We start from the raw sequence: 22,335 nt of genomic DNA on the forward strand, positions 1-22,335 counted from the left end.
AACCTGCAGTGGCAGCCTGGAGTCATAGATTTTTACTACAACTTGAAAGCAATTTTGATTTAACAAATAGTCTAAAAATAACCCTTGGCTAAGCTCTTTCTCTCTGATTAAAGCAGGAAACACCACATTTCACCTGCCCTTATTTTCTTATGTTTTTAGATCGTTTTAATATTTTTTCTTCACAACAATAGGCACAATTCGGCCTGTCCTTGTCCCTAAAGGACTCTCAAAGTAATGGGAAGATTGTAATTTAAGGCTCATCCAATTCAAACCTCAGTCATTTCACTCGGCGTCCATGTGGTGTGTCCACCCTCACCTGTTATAACTGTGTGTGACTAGACACAACCATGTTTCCATGCAGATGCAATTACAGCTCTGAAGAGGAAGAAGAATGGGACACTTTTCTAACAGGGAGAAAGGAGAACGTACGTTCCCATCTGTAAAACGAAGGCTATGGAAGAAATGTAAGCAAAGGGCATAGGCTTTCGCACAGGCATTTATTTGACCGCCAGGCTTAGCGCATTTGTTTGTGATAATCATGTTGTATTATTCAAGGAGATCAGGCACCTGTGATGCCTGTGTGAGCACCCGGAACTGAATCTCACAGTTTCTTCTTTGTCATTCACTGCTTAGGTTCATCCGGCACAATATGTGTGTGTGTGTGTGTGTGTGTGTGTCTGTTCCAGCACAGTGACTGCTAATAAGCAGGGCCCTGTGTTGATAAGAGGCCCTGACTAAAGTAAGACCTGCCTGCATTTGAAACGCTGTCTGTATCTGTGCCTCAGTAGTGCCGTCTGTAAAATGGCAACGGTGTCTACCTTGGAAGGCTACTGTGAAAACTGCGTGTGCCATGATCTGCACAGCGTTGAGGGCTGTGGCCGTGACTGCCGTGATCTGCACAGCATTGAGGGCAGTGGCCGTGACCAGCGTCCGACCGAGGGCGAGTGGCAGGCTGAGCTGTGGTGCACCTGGCCTTTTCCTGTTGGTGGCAACCCCCACGTCTCCAGGAAGGAATGCTTGGGTGGCTTTTTCTGTGCACTGACTTTGCCCCTTTGACATCGTCAGGGTGAATTTTCAGTTAAACACCGGGAACACACCCTCGCGATATCTTCAGTGCCCGCATTCCAGCACTGTGACTATTAGGAAAAATCAGCCCGGCCTAGAAAGCGAGCTGAACGAGGTCAATGTGAAATGCATCGTGTGAGAAGTATTCCTGACAAGCAGCAAACCTGAGCATCTTGCTGTCTGCCTCTCCCTTAGCAGGCACACAGAGCCCGCCATCCCCAGCAGTCCCCTCCTCTGCCCCCTCCAGTGCCTGTGCAACGCGCTCCACAGGCGCTGTGGGCTCCCTCCCTCCCTCCTGCCATTAACTTCCTGCTGTTTCTGAGTTTAGTGGTTGGCTCCTTTGCCTCTAGTGCTGGGTCAGGGACTGCCTCCCCAGGCTCCCTGGAGGAGGCCACAACAGGGGTGGGTGGGGCTGAGCAGGCAAAGGGGTGTTCCTCTCAGTGCAGGTGCAAAGAGGGTAGGAGCTCTCAACAGTTTGTCCCTGTCTTGGTTTCTCTTTTATCTTTCTGCTACCTATCTACCTATCTATCCAATCCCACATCTATCTATCTACCTATCATCTAATCTATCCAATCCCACATCTATCTATCTACCTATCATCTAATCTATCCAATCCCACATCTATCTATCTATCTATCTAATCTATCCAATCCCACATCTATCTACCTACCTATCTACCTACCTATCTATCCAATCCCACATCTATCTATCTAATCTATCCGATCCCATATCTATCTATCTATCTATCTATCTATCCATCTAATCTATCCAATCCCATATCTATCTATCTATCTATCTATCTATCTATCTATCTAATCTAGCCAATCCACCGTCTATGTATATACAAACATATCATTATCTATCTCTATATGTTTATATCCATATCAGGAGCTATATCTAGTAGATTTATCAAACTATTTTCCTAAAGGTTTATGTCAATTGTCCAAATCACTAAAAGTACTAAGTCAGTATAACATACTCCATGTTAGCCAAAATCTGCATTATTTAGTGGCCAGCAGGCATGGGACCCTAGTCTTTTAGAGAACCTAAGCATCTTGCTGATACCTGTTCTCCGGCCTCTCCTTAGGGCTTCTCAGAGCAGAACCGTCCCATTTGTCTCTGGAGACAAGAGGACAGTTTAGAACGGAGGGCTCAGCTAACGCACTTCCACACGGAGATGCAAGTGAGCTAGAGTGGAGGGTGGTTATGGGGGAAAGAACCACTATAATCCAAAAGTTGTACTTTCGAAATTTATATTTATTAAATAAAAGTTTTCTATAAAAAAAGAAGAAGTGAGGTGCACGTATGTATTCTCACAGAGGAGGTGACAGTTGCAGTCCTGGGGACTCTCTGGTCCAGTTTCTTCTTGAAGACTCTTCCAGCAGACGTGAAGAAAGGACACAGCCCTGTGTGTGGGGAGAAGTACTCTTCCCACCCAAGCCTCCAAGACTGGGTCCCACTGCCTGCTGGCTCCTCTCGGAACGCGCTTTCTCTCCTTTCCTGACTTGCAGATGAGCTCTAAACACACAGACAGCTCGCTTCCTCTCAGTGGGACAGAGGCCCTGCGTTTACCCTCTCCTCTCCTCCACACCCTTCCCCTCCCTCCCCCTAAATCTTTTTCCTTCGGCACTGAGATCATAGCAGCCTGCCCAGGTTGATTCACAGTGCTTTAATTCATTTATGCAATAAATTTGCCGAGTGTCTACCCTGCTAGACATGGAGGGCAGTGTGAAATACAACAGAGCTGCCTTCCTGGGATACATTCACAGGCATGAAACTAACAGACAAATAGACACAGCTGAGCTGAAGGGTAGTTACAATGCTATGAAGGGTAATGCTCTTCCTGTGCCTTCCAATGCAGTGGCCAACAGCCACAAAGCACTATGGGGGCACTTAAGATGCGGCTGCTGTGACAGACGAAATATTCATTTTGTTTAACTAATTCCAATGTAATAACCCCAGTTGGCTTGTGGTTGCTACCGGGATCACTGTGGCTTCACAGCACCCAAGACTTCTCTAATTTAGGACTTTGTAGAAGGCAGGTGCTATTTACGCCCCGTCTGCCACTGGCTCTAGTGCAAAGCACAACCCCTTGCATGTAACAGGTGCTCCACTGAGAACAGTACTGATGACAAAGTAGGAGACAAGCACCCTCCAGTGCCTCAGTAGAGGGGAAGAAGCGTGGTGTCACATCTCTTAAGGCAGGGGACTAAGTTTGCTACTGAATGTCCTGCCATTTTACACCGTGGCTCAAAGGCAAAAATGGAGCTGGACTGTTAGGTGACCTGGAGGGGAGGCGTGCAGAAGTGAGGGCCTGGCAGCCTTGGGGATATTTGGAGCCAGACCCGGAGTACTGATTTGGGGTGGGGTCAAAGAGTCCGACTCCCTGCTCGTAGCCCAGGACTGTAGGAGCTTTGGAGCCAAGGTTTTAATGCTCTGAACTTGTAAAATGTCTTATTCTCTGAGTCATTTTGCTCCTAAAATGTAAAGTATACGAATCTTGTTACATTGTTCTGAGAGCTCACAGTATTATTCCCATTAATACCATCTATTACTTGGATTTGCTTTGCAGGGTTCACCCTGCCACCCATATTGTTGAAGAATTTCAGCAACTGCAAGATTTCCTGGCACGTGGAATCAAGTTGCGCTGGCCCAGTCATGCTCACACCGAGACTCTAGGGTATCATCTTCGCTGCTGTGTGGAGTAGCAACGCATAAGGCACCCTGGAAATACTCTCACTAAAGTATCCGCCTTTTTGCCTCCATCCCTCAGTTTCCATAATGGGAAGTGCTTTCAGCCTCTGACCCCTGCAATGGTGAGAGTTTAAAATTATACAACCGGGTAATTCCTTGAGAAATGCAGATTGCATTCCGTGGCTGCTCCACTGTTATTTTAGAACAACAGGTATTGCAGAGGATCTGAAAACAGCCCATCGGAACTACCTGCACTCAGCAAATGGCGGGATTCTACCCAGAGGAGCCAGCCTTCTATTTCAGCTTCCTTACACTTGTAATCCAAGTCGATTCTGTAATTAGATTTTCCACATTGTTCAAGATGACGCTTACGGGTACTTCAGTGAAGAATATGATGCCAGTCATGGTGCTCAGCCCCATGGCAGGCTTGTTTCAGTTTTTACCAGGAGCTGTTGGCTCCCACGGCCAGACCTGAGGCTTGGGCACCATATTTCCTCCAGTGTCATCCTTTCTCCACTGCCCACAGCCATTCTGAGGGCAGATGGTGGTTTATCTGCCTCTGTATAACAGATAACTGTTGTGGCTCTTCATTTGCGCTGTTGTCAGTTCTGATCACATTACAACCTGGCCTCCCTCTTTGGTCTGCATATTAGGAAAATGTGACTGGACCCTGCCTACCCAGGTCGCTGCTTTTGGGTGGCCTGTTCAGAGATTCCAGACTAGCACACTAAGTCGCAGAATTTCTGCCCCGCTGTCTGTCTCCGAACGTGACTCTGCAACGTGTCACGCTGAAGAGTGTAGCAAGAATGAGCACTCGAGCTGCCAGCTGATTTTTCAAAGACCTAATGACAACACAGGCCAACGACCGTCTGAACCCGAGTGGCTTCTGTGGGAGGCTTCAGTGGTTGAAATGCTACTACTGAGCACAACTAACTGCACCTGTAGAAACTCAGCGGCCGCTGGGGTGCTCCGCAGTCCCCTAAGGAAATGCATTGTACAGTGATTAATATATAGGCCTCCTATCCAAACCTGCCTGGGAGTGAATTCTGGCTGCACCATGTAGTGCAGAAATCCAGGGAAGCAGTGCAAGCTGGTTAAGCCCTGTAGCATTTAGCTCCTCCCAAGTGTCAGATAACAAACAGAATTCACTTAACCCACGGGTTGCTAAAGGGATGCCAGCAGTTGTTACAATGAAAGGGCTTAAACAGGCACTGACCCATAGTAAGACTCACAGCTCTGAGTTTCTCATTTCCAGTACTCCCAGCACTTAAGAACAATGAGTTGACTCCTCTGATAAGTTTATGAGTTGGTCTGGGGACTCCTCTTACTGCCTTGTGGGTGCCTGCTTGTGCGGTGGTGGGGCGCAGCCCCCCAGGATGGCAGCTGCCATGACGGGCTTCTATGCCCATGTGGCCCTTCATTCTGGACTCTATTACAGCACTGCTGTCCAATGCCCAACAGGTGTGAATAGAGGCTCAAGGCCCCTCAAGCTCAAAGTTTGGGGGTTACACATCACCCCAACCCTCTTGGTTTAAAGAAAATTCCAGGATGAGCCCAGGTTGGAGAAAGGGATATATTCCATACTTCTATGGGAAGACTGGAAAGATCTTGTGGGCAAATGAGCCACACACACAAGAAATGGTAGAATTGCCATCACCACAGCTATCTATCTATCTATCTATCTAATCTACCAAAACATCTGAAGCCCCAAGTTTCTACTATCTGTTTGTGCCCACGAGTATAGAGGTCGTGGACAACAAAACACTCAGTAGAGGGCTGCAATGTCACCCTCTATTCTTCACCCATCCCAGCCTCCCTCTCTCTCACTGTCCATTAAATCGTGGCCCTTGACATGGTGTCTGCAGTTCTTCATGCATTATCAACAACCAGTGCTGCCAGCGTCCTAGCATTGCTTCAGAGTGTGACCAAGGCCCAGAGGGACAGAAGTGCTCAACTTCACCAGGCACCAAGCCTCATTATCAGCAGCTTCTCTTCAACATGGCGTAGTTAGCTCTTTGGCATCCCTTATCTGCCCTCTCAGGGACATTTTGGCTTTTTGGCAAGTGCAGAGTAATAAGAGAGAGGAAGAGAGAAAGATAGAAAATGAACCACATCCAACACTCTACATGCGATTGGTGGGCATGGTGGAGGATCACTGTGTTAACTAAAGTGCACGGATTTTGTGAATCAAGAACCCTGTGAGGTCCTGGCTCTTGCACGTTCCTGCTGCAGTGACACCTTTCAGACTTGTGCTGTTGGGCGCTGACACGAAGGTGAATCAGATGTGGCCTCAAAACGACACGGTGATTTAGTCACCTCAACCTCAGTCAGGAGCAAGAGAGTCACTGGAGACAATTGTATTGTCGTATGCATAGAACTTTGGATCTTGAAGTCTCTTTAATGACATTCACAAGTTAATTTTTTCCAGAACCCTTAAGGAGCAGGTAATTATTTTTACAGTTGGAGAGAATGAATCTGGCTAGTTTTTGACCTGCAAATGTTACCCAATGAAGCGATGCCAGCCAGCTGACAAGTCCAAGCCCCTGTCTCTTCTTGTTCACCAATGTGTCCATCACAGGACTCTCACATATCCCAAGATACTCTGTTGAAATTTATGTCACCAGCACTTGCAGGAAATATTTATTAGGGACTCAGCCACTCTTCAAAGTTCCAACTACGTGGAAAGGAAGAGTGGATGAAGACACGGTTTCTGATTTTAAGCAGGACAAGACTCTTGGAGCAACCAGAAACGCATGGAGAAGTGGCTGGGTCAGGAAAAGTACATGGTGAGCCTGGAAAGTCCAAAGGGAAAGGACTGCAAAGCACTCCGACTGATCAAGTTTAGGAAACTGTGAGCACCCGGCAGAATAGTGATCAGATGGATGACATGATGGAGAGCAAAGAGTGAAGTTGTTCACAGTGATATGCAAGAAGATGAAGTAGAGAGAGCTCTTCTTGATGAGGATGACAGCCAAGAGAGGAGAGATGAAGGAAGCAGGCAGAAAGCATTAGCTGAGCCGTAGTCATCACAAGGGATGAAAACGGCCCTCCACAGAGCACTTCCCAGCTACGCATGGAATGGCCCTGTCCCGGCCTCTTCAGTCTGTGATAACCAATTTCACGGGCCAGGAGGCTTATAAGCAACATGTAGTTATTTCTTGCAGTTCTAGGAGCTGTGAAGCTCATGATGAAGGCACTGCAGGTGTGATGTCTGGGAATGGTTGCCTGCTGCTGTATAGAGGGTGCCCCTCCCCTTGTCCTCATGTGGGAAAGGAGCAAACAAAGTCTTTGGGGCCTCTTTAGAGGGGTGCTAATCACAGTTCACCCTGGCGACCTAATCAGCTGCCCAAACCCCCGACTCTCAACACCATCACCTTGGAGATTAGGATTTCCACAACTCAATCTTAGGGAGACACAAGTGTTTAGAGTACAACAAGCACCTTTACGCTGGAGAAGTCAAGCACACACCACCTGGGAACCAGATGGGAAAAAAAAATAATGAGACCTTGGCTTTAAGTGCATCCTGATTGGGTGCACTGGGAAAAATGCAACATCTATGTTGCATATTGCTTATGGCTTCATGGAAAAATAACTGACATAAAACAAAAGCCATTCACCTGGAGTGTATAATTCAGAGAATTTTAGGAAATTCACACAGTGTTATACAACTGTCAGCATAATCCACTCTTGGAAACTTGCCTTGTTTCCCACGTATTTCCTACAGCCAGTTTAAAGTCAGCCCCTGCCCCTCTTAGCAGCCACAGGTAACCACTGATCTGCTTCTTCCTCTCTCCACAGATTTTCATTTTCATGCAAATAGAACTTGCAAGTCGGTCTTTTGGGACTGACACACTAGAAAGTCTTTTGAGCCTGACTTCTTTTACTAAAGATAATAATCGCACATACTGTGCAGTGTGCTAGTGTTTCATTGTGCAGAACACTGGGAGCAGGATTGCAGAGGCAGGCAGGTAGGCTTCTGTTGGATGTTTTGAGAAACTATTTTCCGTATTGGCTGTGCACTTCACATTCCCACTAAGGAGGGACGAGGGATCCGCTGTCTACTTCCTCATTGAACTTTGTTCTTTCTTTTTAATTTATAGTCTTCTTAGTGAATGTGTAGTAGTATCTCATGGCTTTGGTCTTCATTTCTCTAATGATTAACACCACTGAGCAGCTTCTTTTATACTTATGGGTCATGTGTGTCTATTTCCTGGAGAAATGTCTATTCATACCTTTTATTCTTTTTTGTTTGTTTTTTATCTTCTAGTTTTTGAGTTGTATGAGTTCTTTATATATTCTGGATAAAAACAATTTATCAGATGCATGATTTGCAAATATTTTCCCTCGGGCTGTAACTTTTATTTTAAATTTCTTAATTGTATCCTTTTTATATAATAATGATTTTTAATTCCAATAAGCTCTAATTTATTATTTTTATGGCTTATATTTTTTGTCATGCCAAAGGAACTTTTGTCCAAAATCACAAAGGTTTTTCTCTGTATTTTTCCTAGAAATTTAAACTTACAGGTTTAGCTCCTATATTTAGGAAGATAATCCATTCTGAATCATTTTCTAGGTAGAATCAGATAAAGGCTTATTTTTGTTTCCCTTATGACTGTCCACTCATGTTAGTGCCATTTGATATCCTTTTCTCATTGAATTATTTTGGTATCTATCTTCATGAAAAAGAAATTATCCATAAATCAAAGACTTATTACTTAATTATGTTCACCTGATCTCTATACCTATCATTATGCTAATATAACACCATTTTGAGTATTGTAGAATTGTAGAAAACTTTGAAATTAAGCTAAAATATGAATCAACCCAGGTGTTCACCAACTGATGAGTGGAAAAAGAAACTGTGGTATATACTCATGATGGAATACTACTCATCTGTAAAAAAGAATGAAATTTCCATTTTCACATCAAAATGGACACAACTGGGGACCATTATGCTTAGTGAAATAAGCCAGTCTGAAAAAGGCAAATATCATTTTCCCTGATTTGTGGTAACTAACATATGGACACCAAAAGATGTAATATATATGAATGAAATTGACATTTTTAAGTTTGATTATTGTTTAAAGCTTTTGTCTATACTCTTGAATATTTAGAAACAGGTTTTTTTTTTTTTTACTTACTACTTGTTGAATTCTTTATTTAGTGGTGGGTAACACTTGTGATCATAAAGCAAATTGAAAGTATGTCATTGTAAAAATCACAAGAAAAATAAGAAAGGAAGGAGGAAGGAGAGTGGGAGTGAGGGATGGAGGGAGGGTGGGGTGATGAGTATCATTGTGCTCTTAAGCTGTATATATGAAAATGAACATGGGCTCAGAGTGACAATCGCATCACGACATGTCATTTTCATTAATGAAAAGAAGAGAGGCCAGTGCAAATATAGAAACTTTGCTGCACTATCTTCTTCATTTATTCTCTTTGTGTTATTGTTTTCAGTGTGATATGCATGTATGTTATATACCTGAAAGCACAGTGGTGTCATATTGCTTACCTAAGCTTATGTTGTATATCTGTGTTGTGTTACACAATCTACATTTATTTTTTTTAATATTTTGCTTATTTTATGAAATTCCCTGTCCATTAAATCATCATTATAATACTTTTACTTCATTCTTTAGTGGTGATTTCTTGGCTGGTCATTTGGCATAGTGGTTAAGACTGCTTGGGATGCCTGCATTCCTCGTCCGAGTGCCTAGATTCAAGTCTTAGTTCTACTGCCAATTCAGCTTTCTGCTAATGAGCACCTTGGGGGGCAGCAGTGATGACCCCAGTACAGGGGAGCCCCAGACTGGGATTTGGCCTGACCTAGCTCTGGCTATTGCAGGCATTGGGGAACCAGCGAGCACATACACCCTCTCTCTCTCCTCATTTCAAATAAAATGAAAATAGATAAAATTTCAAAAATAAATAAAAACTGTAGACTCTGAAATGTGGTTCCATTTAACATTTTGAACATGTTTAAATTATCTATTTTGAATCTTTGGTAAATCAAATGACAAGACATTTTTTGAATAAGTGCTTTTTCTCTACATATGGTCACACTTTTTGTACATCTTATAAATTTTATTTGAACCATTGACATTCTAGATGATATGTTATGTCCACTCTGGATTTTGCCTCTTTTTATGTAAGGGATTTTGTGTTCTTTTCTAATTTGCATGGCCTAAATTTGTGAATTCTGTCCACCGCTATGTGGTACAGCCACCAAAATCTCTGCTACATTTAATTTGAGTTATGTACTTATTTATTTGTTGGTTACTTTGTCGCTCCCCGTCTTCGTGGAGGAAGGACACAGGACCCTGCGCTGTTCTTTTGTCTGCTCGGCCCTCCCCGGGTTTGCTGCTGGTTCTTCCTGGGTTGGCTGCCGATCCTTCCACCTCCGTGGAAGGGCGGCTCCCCCGCCACTTTCCCCACTTCCGCGGGGGAGCGGCACACCGCCGGCCGGCTCTCTCGGGGGCTGCACAGGTGTTCCTCTTAGATGGATGTTCCTGGTGCATGTTGTCTCTCTCCTCCTTTATAGTCCTCTTCCACCAATCCCAACTCTGCTACCCACATGCCGAGTATGCTGCTCTCCTCCAATCAGGAGCAGGTCCTACAGTTTATTGGTTGAACTGGAGGCAGCTGTGTAGAAGCTGTTTCTCCCTTCTCAGCGCCATATTGTGGGAGAGCAGATGCATAGAATAAGTCTTAATTCCAGTAACTTAGTCTAGTCCGAGTTGCTCCCAGTTGCTCCCCACAGATCCCCCTTTCTTTTTATTTTTGGCGTTGATAGGCGCCTGTCTTCGGTGCCCCACGGCACACACTCTGCTCTGCTTGCTAGAGTTGCCCACAGGTGCTTACAAGCCCTACCAATCAGGCAAACCGAATCCGGGTCCTCTCTTCGCCATGTTGTGAGGAGGTTGTTAGGCGCTGATGCGTGCTTGTGTTCGGTGCCCTGCAGCGCATGCTCTGCTCTGCTAGAACTGCCTGCAGGTGCTTACAAGCCCTACCAATCAGGCAAACTGAATCCAAGCCTTCTCATTGCCGTATTGTGGGGAGACTTATTGGTGTTGATTCGTGCCTATCTTCAGTGACCTGCAGCTCATACTCTGGTCGAGCTGCCTACTGGTGCTTATCGCCTTACTAACCAGGCAGACCGAATCCAAGCCTTCTCATTGCGGTATTGTGGGGAGACTTATTGATGTTAATTCGTGCCTGTCTTCGGTGACCTGCGGCGCATAAGCTGCTAGCCGCCCGCAGGTGCTCACCACCTCCTTAATCAGGCAGACCGAATCCAAGCTCTCTCATTGCCATGTTGAGGGGAGGCCTTATTTTCCTCTATTTCTCTATCTCTGGGCATTCCTATCTCTCCTATTTTACTTCTATCTACCAGCATTCCTATTTCTCTCATTTTACTTCTAAACTTCTGTTTCTCTTATCCCTGCGGCTTCCCGGCGCCCGCCCCGAGGCTGCTTCTCAGCGGCTTCCCGGCTCTGAGCTGCTTCAGCCCGCGCTTCTCTCATCTGCGCAGCTTCCTGGCTTTGCGCGCGCACTCCACGGTCTCCGCGCCCCTTCGCGCCCGCACCACGGCCTCGCACTAGCCCCACACTCCCTATCTATTCATGCCCCGCGCGCTCTCTCTGCACGCGGCGGCTTCCGCGAGTCACACAGCATAGCTTACGTTTCCGCCACCGGTATTCAATCTAAGTTCCCGGGGCTAACCTGGCGAATTCAACCTAGCCCACGCTTCCGCCTCACGGTTTGGCTTCCCGTCTTTTGCTCCCCGGGCTAATCTGACGGATTCCAACCTGGCTTACGTGTCCACCTCTGGTTTTAGCTGTTCGCCTTTTGTTCCCCGGGCTGACTTGAAGAATTCCAACATAACTTACGTTTCCGCCTCGGCCTGCCCCCGCAGCTTCAATTTCCCTAACATTTTTCTCTACCCGGTATGTTCCCCTAAGTTTTCTTCCAACAATATTCCTCCCTCATTTCTCCTGGCTTCTCCCCACAGTCCGTATCCGAGTCTGTTTGTTCTAGCTTTCACTTTCGCTTTCGACCTTAGAGATTTCTCCCAGCTTCCCCCTCGTAGTCCGTATCTGATTCTATGCCTAGGCTTTTGATAGCTTCTTCCGACACCTTTTCCGTCCGGCTTTTCCCTAGGCTGTTTGCTAGTCTCTCTCTCCGGTATTTTCCCACTTCTTCCCGTTTCTTCCCTCCTAGGTTTCCTATCCGAGTCACGGCACCATTATGTCGCTCCCCCTCTTCGTGGAGGAACGACACAGGACCCTGCGCTGTTCTTTTATCTGCTCGGCCCTCCCCGGGTTTGCTGCTGGTTCTTCCCGGGTTGGCTGCCGACCCTTCCACCTCCGTGGAAGGGCGGTTCCCCCTAGCCACTTTCCCCACTTCCGCGGGGGAGCGGCACACTGCCGGCCGGCTCTCTCGGGGGCTGCACAGGTATTCCCCTTAGATGTTCCTGGTGCATGTTGTCTCTCTCCTCCTTTATAGTCCTTCCACCAATCCCAACTCTGCTGCCCACACGCCGAGTACGCTGCTCTCCTCCAATCAGGAGCAGGTCCTACAGTTTATTGGTTGAACTGGAGGCAGCTGTGTAGAAGCTGTTTCTCCCTTCTCAGTACCATATTGTGGGAGAGCAGATGCATAGAATAAGTCTTTTTTTTAATTTTTTTATTTATTTTTTATTCATTTATTTTTTTTTTTTTTGGACAGGCAGAGTAGACAGTGAAAGAGAGAGACAGAGAGAAAGGTCTTCCTTTGCCGTTGGTTCACCCTCCAATGGCCGCCGCGGCCGGCGCGCTGCGGCCGGCGCACTGCGCTGATCCGATGGCAGGAGCCAGGAGCCAGGTGCTTTCCTGGTCTCCCATGGGGTGCAGGGCCCAAGCACCTGGGCCATCCTCCACTCTACTCCCTAGCCACAGCAGAGAGCTGGCCTGGAAGAGGGGCAACCGGGACAGAATCCGGCGCCCCGACCGGGACTAGAACCCGGTGTGCCAGCGCCGCTAGGTGGAGGATTAGCCTAGTGAGCCGCGGCGCCGGCCTAGAATAAGTCTTAATTCCAGTAACTTAGTCTAGTCCGAGTTGCTCCCAGTTGCTCCCCACATTACTGTTTTTTTTTTTTTTTTTTTGACAGGCAGAGTGGACAGTGAGAGAGAGAGACAGAGAGAAAGGTCTTCCTTTGCTGTTGGTTCACCCTTCAATGGCCGCTGCGGCCGGTGCGCTGCGGCCGGCGCACCACGCTGATCCAATGGTAGGAGCCAGGAGCCAGGAGCCAGGAGCCAGGTGCTTCTCCTGGTCTCCCATGGGGTGCAGGGCCCAAGGACTTGGGCCATCCTCCACTGCACTCCCTGGCCACAGCAGAGAGCTGGCCTGGAAGAGGGGCAACCAGGACAGAATCCGGCGCCCCAACCGGGACTAGAACCCCGTGTGCCGGCGCCGCTAGGCGGAGGATTGGCCTATTGAGCCGCGGCGCCGGCCTATTTGTTGGTTATTTTTGAGCCTGATTCCCTGGTGCTGTGTTAGTGTTTAGTCGATGATTAAAGGGAGGTTGTGCTTAAACACCTCAAGCTAATAAGGCTCCCTTTGTGCTGCTGAATGTCTGTCTGAGAGGTGGAATCCAGAGGAGGAGGAAGCCGCAGGTTTGTCAGGTGAGAGGAAAGACTCCATGGAAGGAGGGCGCTTGATGTTTGCCTTGACTGACGATAGAATTTGCATAGGCAGAAAATAAAAGAATAAAGTGGAATACTGCTGACAACGTATGTCAGATCAGGAGGTTGCATGTTTTTAATGGAGAGGACGGTTTCATGTCCAGAGTACACAGTCAATGTTGCGCATGTGAGAGAAGTGCATCATTTGTGGGCAGAGAAAGGGATAAAGTCAAAGCTTGCATGTGCCTGCAAGTGTGGGCAGTGAACGTTGAGGTCTGATGAGACAGGAAGGGGAGTGGGGAGAGCCACCAACTCTTACAGTTTGGTGGCAATTGTCCTTGCAACCAAAGGCAATCAGTAAGTTAGAGGTGGTTGCGCTAAGACTCAGCGCTGGAAAAGGAACGAGCCCGGCACCCAGTCGTCTGGAAATGGGACTGCAGAGTAAGAAAGTGTCCCCCCTCTGCTGCTCTCATAGCCCGGGGAGGATCCAGGTTAATAACAACAAGAACTAGCTTTAGCGTAAGAAGAAGCATCAAATAACGAAGAGGGGGCTTTTAAAAATCACAACAGAAAGTTAGCAGATCAATGTTTTGTCTCAGCTATCATTAAATTTTGAATTTTCAGAATTAACTTAATCCTTACCCTGCCCCACGTGAATTTAGTGAATCTCCCTAGCTTCTCATCGCTTACAGAGGAGAAACTCACTGAGCCGCAGACTTGCAATATCACTGTCATTTTCATGGAAACGTGCCCATGTCAACTTGGAACATCCTTCTCTCGGCCAAGATAACAAAGACCACACAAATGTTTATTACTCCCTATTGGCCCCCCACATAGAAATGTATTGACTATAATGGAAAGCAGAAGTAGTGCTATAGATAACCATAAAAATATTTTCAAAATATTTCTTAAAAGAATCTGACTTGTATATATTTTGTACACATTGAATTTTGCACATGCTCTATTTTTACAAGTTTATATTCCATACCCATATCAACAAAAAAAATTTAACAGCAAAAATAATGGCTTGTCCATTGGCGTTAATAACTCATACCCACCATCTACAACTTTTATTAATCCATTTAGTTAAATTAATGTAGATTCTGTTAGGGATGTGGCAACTACCTAGGAGAATATTGTGAAAAATGTGGTTTCTGTGGCGAGGTTATTAGCAATATGTATAATTTCTCACACACACACCCTTCTTTTTAGCTTGTGACCAAGTCTTGGTGTCTGTAATAGACCTGACCCTAACTTGGAGAGGAGGATGTGGCCAGCTCGTTCCTGGGTAGAACACAAACACAGTGTGACAGTGTGTCCTCCCTGCTGGTGACATCATAAGCTGCTCTCCGAGTCTCTGACAGCCACACTGGATGTTGACAATGGCACTTTGCATATTTCATCCAACTCTGACACCTGCCTGAGAGGCTGCCCTTTGCTTTCTCAGTCCCCCTCATCCGTGTGCCTTGGTTCTGTGTTTCAGGCTTCAATATTGACGCCTTATCCAACTTTTCTCTTTGATCAGGTCATCCACGCAGTTTCCCCCCTGAGTTACTGACCTCTGCTTTCCACCGGACTCACTTTTCAGGGTCTGCGAAGAATTGCTTATTGTCATAGGTGAGTCATGGCTCTGGCCATGACTTGCTGAGGCATGCAACAGACGGGTGACCACCCTCTGACTCTCCTACTGAAGACGTGGACCTGAAGGAAACTGTGCAGAATCAAGGAGATTGAAATACAGTAGTTTGTATCTGAGAGGTGTGTCTAGAGCAGGTATTTGAATGCCCAGCTCATGTCTCTTGAGATGATGATTGTCTCAAACAGTTTAGATCCCAAGTTCCTTTTCATCCATCTTTGATGAAAACATCATTTATAATTCAACTATTAAGAGTCTGTATTGGAACTAGTCGGATTCACTTAGTGTCCTAAATGTAATAGAATCTGCCACATCGCATCAATTCTGCCATGTTTGTCTTGCTGTAGAAACAGTCACCAGCTTGCCTGCCTTAGCTTTGTGAATCTGAAACCAATTGGTCACACAATCCAGGAATTAGTAATACAAAGCCATTTAAATTGCAAAGATTACATAATTCTAGAGACATTATATAACTCTTTTCATGCGCTTAACAGTTTGTAAAATCATCACTCCGTGTTCACTTGGTGTAAAAGTGAAGAATTGTTCAATTCCAGTACGTCCTCTTTATCTCAGAAGGCGGTGCCCAGTGCAAGCATTTCGGGGAGCAAGGAGGGCTAGGGCCTGGGCGCTCCCCCAACTTTGCATAGAGCAGGAAATACTCTCCTTAATCCCTGACAATACGTGCTAACGCTTATGTTTATTCACCACCTTGGAGACATCTGAGAAAAGAACACTGAGTAGTCCTTTAACCCTGAGAAATGGTTCCCCTTTGTAACTGTAACAGCATATGCTAAAACTGAGATTGTGGGGCCAGCCCTGTGGCGGAGCGGGTAAAGCTGCTGCCTGCAGTGCCGGCATCCCATGTGGGTGCTGATTCGAGTCCTGGTTGCTGCGCTTTTGATCCAGCTTCTCTGCTATGGTCTGGGAAAGCAGTAGAAGATGGTCCCAGCCTTTGGGCCCCTGCACCCACATGCGTGGGAGACCTGGAAGAAGCTCCTGGTGCTTAACTTTGGATCCACCCAGCTCTGGCCATAGCAGCTATTTGGGGAGTGAACCAATGGATGGAAAATCTCTCTCTCTCTCTCTCTATCTCTCTCTCTCTATCTCTGTAACTCTGCCTTTCTAACAAATAAGTAAATCTTTAAAAACAAACTTAAATTGTTTGAGCAAGAACAAGTTGAGGCAGGGGAAGAATATAGCATATGCTCACAGAAGCGTATGAGTTTATCAACAACCTTGAGTTTATCAGCACTGGGCATGTGGTCCTGCTGGCTGAGACTGGGGCCCTGGGATAATTCCACACAGAACTGGTGCCTCTGGGGAGGACTGAGAAGGAAAAAGGAAATGGGAAGTGGACCAGCCCTGGGTCTTCAGTGCCTCCCCCACTCTCCTGCAAGGGTACCTCTCGCCTTCCCTCGTCGCCATGTGGGTTCAATTGTCTTCATATGTGTTTTCTCAAAGCAAAGGCAGGAATCCCCAGGGACTGTTCCTCGGACAACGGAGATTTATTACCTTTAGCTGAAAAGCACTTGCTAGCGCAGGCATGCGTGTGTTCCCTGGAAGGAGAGCAGGACTGGCTGGGGACCAGAAGCCTCCACGGGCAACTGTCTCCTCTTACGGATCTTCAGAGGTCAGAATCGAGCGTATGACCTCCAATGTCCAGAGGGAGAGAGAGAGCAGAGGCCGAGCTCTGATGCTGCAGGGACAGCTGCATCCAGAAGCCCTCAGCATGGCAGCTCCTACAGCTCGGGAAGGTTGGCCTGTCTCCATTGATGGGTTCTAGCATCTGGTTCTATGCTCCTCCAATCCCTGGACTGTGGAGTCAGCTCTTGGCTGGATTTCAGCTACCAGAGAAAGTCTGCGACTGGGTGCCCTTGGCATGGACTGAACGGCAAGCTCCTAAAATTTCATATGTTGAAGCTCTAACTCCCTGAAACGAATGTTTTGGGAAATAGGACTTTTTTTTTTTTTTGACAGGCAGAGTGGACAGTGAGAGAGAGAGACAGAGAGAAAGGTCTTCCTTTGCCGTTGGTTCACCCTCCAATGGCCGCCGCGGCCAGTGCGCTGCGGCCAGCGCACCGCGCTGATCCGATGACAGGAGCCAGGTGCTTCTCCTGGTCTCCCATGGGGTGCAGGGCCCAAGCACTTGGGCCATCCTCCACTGCACTCCCTGGCCACAGCAGAGAGCTGGCCTGGAAGAGGGGAAACCGGGACAGAATCTGGCGCCCCAACCGGGACTAGAACCCAGTGTGCCAGCGCCGCAGGTGGAGGATTAGCCTAGTGAGCCACGGCGCCGGCCGGGAAATAGGACTTTTAGGAAGTAAATGAATTCAAGTAAGTTCTGAAGAATAGATCCCTAATCCAACAGGACAGGTGGTCATGCAAAGTAGGAAGAGAGAGACAAAGGCCCTGTGGAGACACAGCAGGAAAGTGACCATCATCAAGCCAGGGAGGCATCCTAAACCCAAAACCTGACCCTGGTGGCACCTCAGCCTTGGCCTTCAAGCTTCCTGGCTGTGAGACAGTAGCTTCCTGTGGTTCAAGCCACCCCGTCTGATATATTTTATTACAGCAGCTCAAAGAATCCCATAGATTTTGTATATGAGGGGATTGAACCTGTCTCTTCTCTCTGCATGAAAACATGGCCAAATGTGTGATGCCACACTGCTCCGTGGGCTGTGGTCAGTGTTTTGACTGGGCCATGGGGGACTTGAAAGACACATGATTAGAGTATTGGAGACAGGTTTTAGAGGTGGATAGCTCTCTCTAGGTGAAAAACGTGAAGATATTTCTGACCCCTGTGACTGCTCACCAAAGGGCAGCCTCCATAGAGGAGTGGACAGGATGACCCACTCTGTGGGTGGCAATGGAATTCTGTCCCCAGTTCCCTCTGCCAGGGTGGCTAGAGTGGACAGGCCCATGATCGTGCATGGGATGGGCAGCATGGACTTGTGCTCACAAGGCTGGCGTGATTGCAGCTGCTGGAGTCAAGGTCTGCCAGTATGGAGCTGAACACTGAGCAGGGGAATCCTACAGTGATCAACGTAATCTCCTTCCAGCCCGGGGGAGTGAGGAAACAGCAGAAACACTGTGCGTGCCCTTCTCATTCTACTTCTCCAACTCCTCTGCTCCTCCCCTGTCTTCTCTTCCTGTCACCCAGATCACCTAGAATACCGAGAACATGGCCTGATGTGGGGCTCCATGGGATGCGCAGCCATGGAGCCCCCACGTCAAGGTTGGTCTGATAGCTGTTACTGTGTCTTTATCACAAGGCGGATGTTGCTAGTTTCGGTTAGGGCAATGCTTTCCCACGGTCGGGACTTTACAGAGGAGTTGAGAATGTTGTAAACAACAAGATGGCGCCGAGGACCGCGCGGTGAGCCTGCCTGCTGCGTGACACCTCATCTGATTGGCCCGAGGACGCGTGCACACTGCGTGAACAGACAGCGGATTGGAGTGTTCCGTGCATGGACTTGAGCCCGCTTGCAATTGGCTGGATTTTGTATATAAGCTGTGTGCTGAGGAAGGAGGGGGCTTTTCTGTCCACTCTCCTCCCTTCATTCTTTCTCTGTCATTGTTATTTTCTCATTAAAAGTCTATTGAAGACTGATAAGCTGCGAACAGTGTCGTTCCTTTGCGGGCAAGGGAGTGACACCTAGTGTGCAGCAGGTGTGTGACACAGCCATGCTCAGGGATGGGGAGAGAGAGAGATTGGAATATTTTCTTGCAAAAGACAGGTTGTCATTCCTTTTTATGACTTTATTCCAATCATGTAGAAATATCACATTTTCATTAAACACTATGGAATACTACTCAGCCATAGAAAATAATGACGTCCTGTCTTGCAGCAAAATAGATACAACTGGAAACTATTATGCTTAGTGAAATAAGCCAGTCCCAACAAGACAAATATCATATGCTTTCTCTGATCCGTGGTAGTTAATATAAAATTCAAAAAATATACAGGAGTGAAACGGACATCTTGTGATTTGAAAGTTGTGTTCAGCCCTTGTTTCTGCTCCTGTGGACCTGTGATGTGTCTACTTTTAACTTGTTGAATATTACGGTTGGTGGTGCATTAAGCCTGTGATTACAGAGTGGATTGAAATCATGTTTTTGCAAAAGTTAAAGAAAAGAGAGGAAGGAAGGAAGGAGGCGGTTGAAGGAGGGAGAAGCAGTGGGAGGTAGGTATGCTTATCTCCTTAGAACGGTACCTACGAAACACTTGAAATATTCGGGCAGCGTGTTGGACACGGTTCCAGCTTCTCCGTGGGATCCTGACCACAACCTGATTCTACTGCTGGAGGTTGGTCAGACACTGCGCTCCTTGTGGGATGCTGTCAATTCAATCTCACATTTTCATTAGCAGCTTACTTACATTTTGGCTCTACTCTCTCAGATGTAAAGGTATTTTACATTATGAATGAGAAACTCTGTCAACATAATGTTTCCACAAAGCGGGCATTTATTTCGTGTTCTGTTGTGGATTCATTTTGACATCTATCTCAAGTACCCATTAGATAGAAAATGGTGCTGTGTTTACCTTAGCATAGTTTTACTTTTCCTTAGTGTTTTTTTCAATTTTTGAAGAAATACTGTTGTGATGATCCATTGCGAGACAAAACTGTCCACTCCCAGGTGATTCTGGGTGACACTGTGTCTTCCTTTAAGACCAAGAGGTGACAAATAACAGCAACAACCTGAAATGCATGAATTCATTCACTTATTGATTCAAAGAAATTTCACAGACTTACCAAAACTGGAGCTGTAGTGTCTACCTCTTCATGTGATTTGTCATGCAGAAGCAATTGTTGAAATTCGTTTATATTGTTGTATGTATCAGTATCTCATCCTTTTTATTTTGAAGTCACATTCCATTATACAGATAGAGCTTCAATCTTGGATGAACTGGAGTGCTGTCTCTAAATTTTGGTCTTTGCAAATCAAGCTGCAAGGCAAATTTTACAAAAAGAATTTCAGGGACCACTGGTTATGGTAAAGTCTCTATGATAGACATTGGAGAGAAAGCATCGAGTGACAAACAGAAATTCTCGCCTCCAAGGCTCATGTGGTAGCTACAAATAGTGCCTCAAATGTAAATAAGGCGTACTAGGAATGCAGTTAGCAGTGAACTACCAGTTCCTATGAGGGGAAGAGAAGCTGATTAACATGGCAGGATAAAGCAGATGACAACAGGAAAAGTTCTGAAGCATCTACAGCGACTGTGCAGGGGTCACTCCAGGGGTTCCAGCACTTACGGCCACACAGCATCTGAGATGGCTCCCACCGAAGTTTGTAGATCAGCCCCAGCACATAGTAGGGCCCGGATAAATGTCGTTTTTCTTTGTTTCTGTTAGTTATTCTAATATGATCTTTGCGGAATTGTTTTAATTATCTTAACCATCTGGTGTTTTGTCGAAATCAACGCTGCCGCGGAGTCCACGGAGGACTTGGGAGGTTTGGATCCGCCACAGCGTCTTCTCCGTGAGTAGAGTAGACACGTCTATGCAGCCAGACAGCCCGATGGAGTCTGCGAAGTCCGCTGTGAGGCAGGCGCAGAGAGTGCCCTCCGGGGAGCAGAGCACGGCCGAGCGGGGAAAACACAGGGAGGGAAAAGTAGAAAACCATACCGGCTGGGGACAATGAAAGTGAACCACAGGCGGTGGGAAGACACGGAACCATCCCAGGAAATCTCCAGTGATCCTGCTGCCCAGAAACCTGACAGACCCCCGTGCTAATTTCAACACGGGTTTCAGGCGCTCATGCATTCATGTGATTCAAATTCCAGGCAGTCTAGAACAGGCAGGGCAGGAGCTTGTCCAGACTCCTATCCCTCTGCTCCTATCCTGCCGCTGCTATGTTTTCCAGTTTCTTTATACAATGAGCAACTGCACGAACAGATGCCTGCATTTTTATTTCCCTGTGCCCTGATTTGTTTATCTGACAAATATTTATTGCGTGTATGGTCTATGCCAGGCAGTATTCCCATCAGAAGAACCAAGGTGGTGAACAAAACACACACATGTTCCCACTTCTGCTGTTTGTCCCAGCAGGTGGACAGATGATAAAAAGTAGGTCAAGGATGGTGAGTTCCAAGGCACAAGCTCTACGGAAAAACACACCATGGAGCCCAACAAGGAGGAGAGGGTTCCAAGAGGAGAAACCGTTTCCATTAAAAACAGAAGAGTGATATGCGAGGGAAGACTCAGTGGAGGTGAGGGAGCAAGTCCCGCAGGGTCTGGGCAGGCACATTCCAAAGCCAGTGCGTGTGCAGAGAGCAGAATCCAGCGGGCCAGTCACAGGTGAGTGGAGTGAGTGAGGGCAGCTGGTGCAGATGGGCTGGGGCAGGTGGTCGCTGTGCATGGGTTGGGGTGTGTTTGACTTAGGGAACTAACGTGTGTTTGACTTAGGGAACTAACTATCCTGAGAGTGGAGCAGACAAGATTTTCACATGGGAGTGAGAGGAGGAAAGCCCAGGCTGGTGTGACAGGAAGACTAGAGGTAGCACAAACTTGGCTGAGAAAGATCCCAGAGGAGTAGGTTGGGGGGATGTGTAGGGGAGGCTCCCCTGAGGACATGCTGGGCTTGGGGACAGTCAACAACTGAGTGAGCAGGTCAGGAAGGAAGTCTTGGCCAGGGAAAGGAACTCTCACGGACTCTAGCTTTGGGTTTATAAGATTACAAATGAAACAAGTCAGGAAATCATGACTCACTTAGGGAATCACTGTAGGCAGAAAAGGAGTGAAGTCAAAGGTGACATGGGAGGATCATCTAGAGGTCGAAGGTCAGACAGCAAGGGAGGCAGGGGTAAGGGGAGGAGCTGCTGGGAGTCGGGAGGAAGCCAGAGAGAAGTAGATGTAGACCTGGAGATCAAGGCAATCTGTGGCGTGTGCTGTAACACAAAGCCTAGGTCAGCCAACTCATACGGCCATGACCTTGACAAGACACACCAGGAGAGTGCTGTGGGCAAAATCCAATATATTTCACTTTGTGTTTCTATGGGGGTGCAAACTGTTGAAATCTTTACTTAATGCATACTAAACTGATCTTCTGTTAAAAAAAAAAAAAGAAATTATCAATTCCCAACTTGACTCTCACTGGGATTAAACATGACAATAGGTCTGATCTGATTTCATCATCATTTAAAAAATCATCTATTATTTTTCACTTTATGTTTCTGTGTGGGAGCAAACTGTTGCAATCCTTACTTAATGTATACTAAGCTGATCTTCTGTATATTAAGATAATCGAAAATGAATCTTGATGTGAATGGAA

Source organism: Oryctolagus cuniculus, chromosome 12 (genome assembly GCF_051225735.1).
Source record: "Oryctolagus cuniculus isolate XC-2025 breed Fujian yellow rabbit chromosome 12, ASM5122573v1, whole genome shotgun sequence".
Lineage (NCBI taxonomy): Eukaryota > Metazoa > Chordata > Mammalia > Lagomorpha > Leporidae > Oryctolagus > Oryctolagus cuniculus.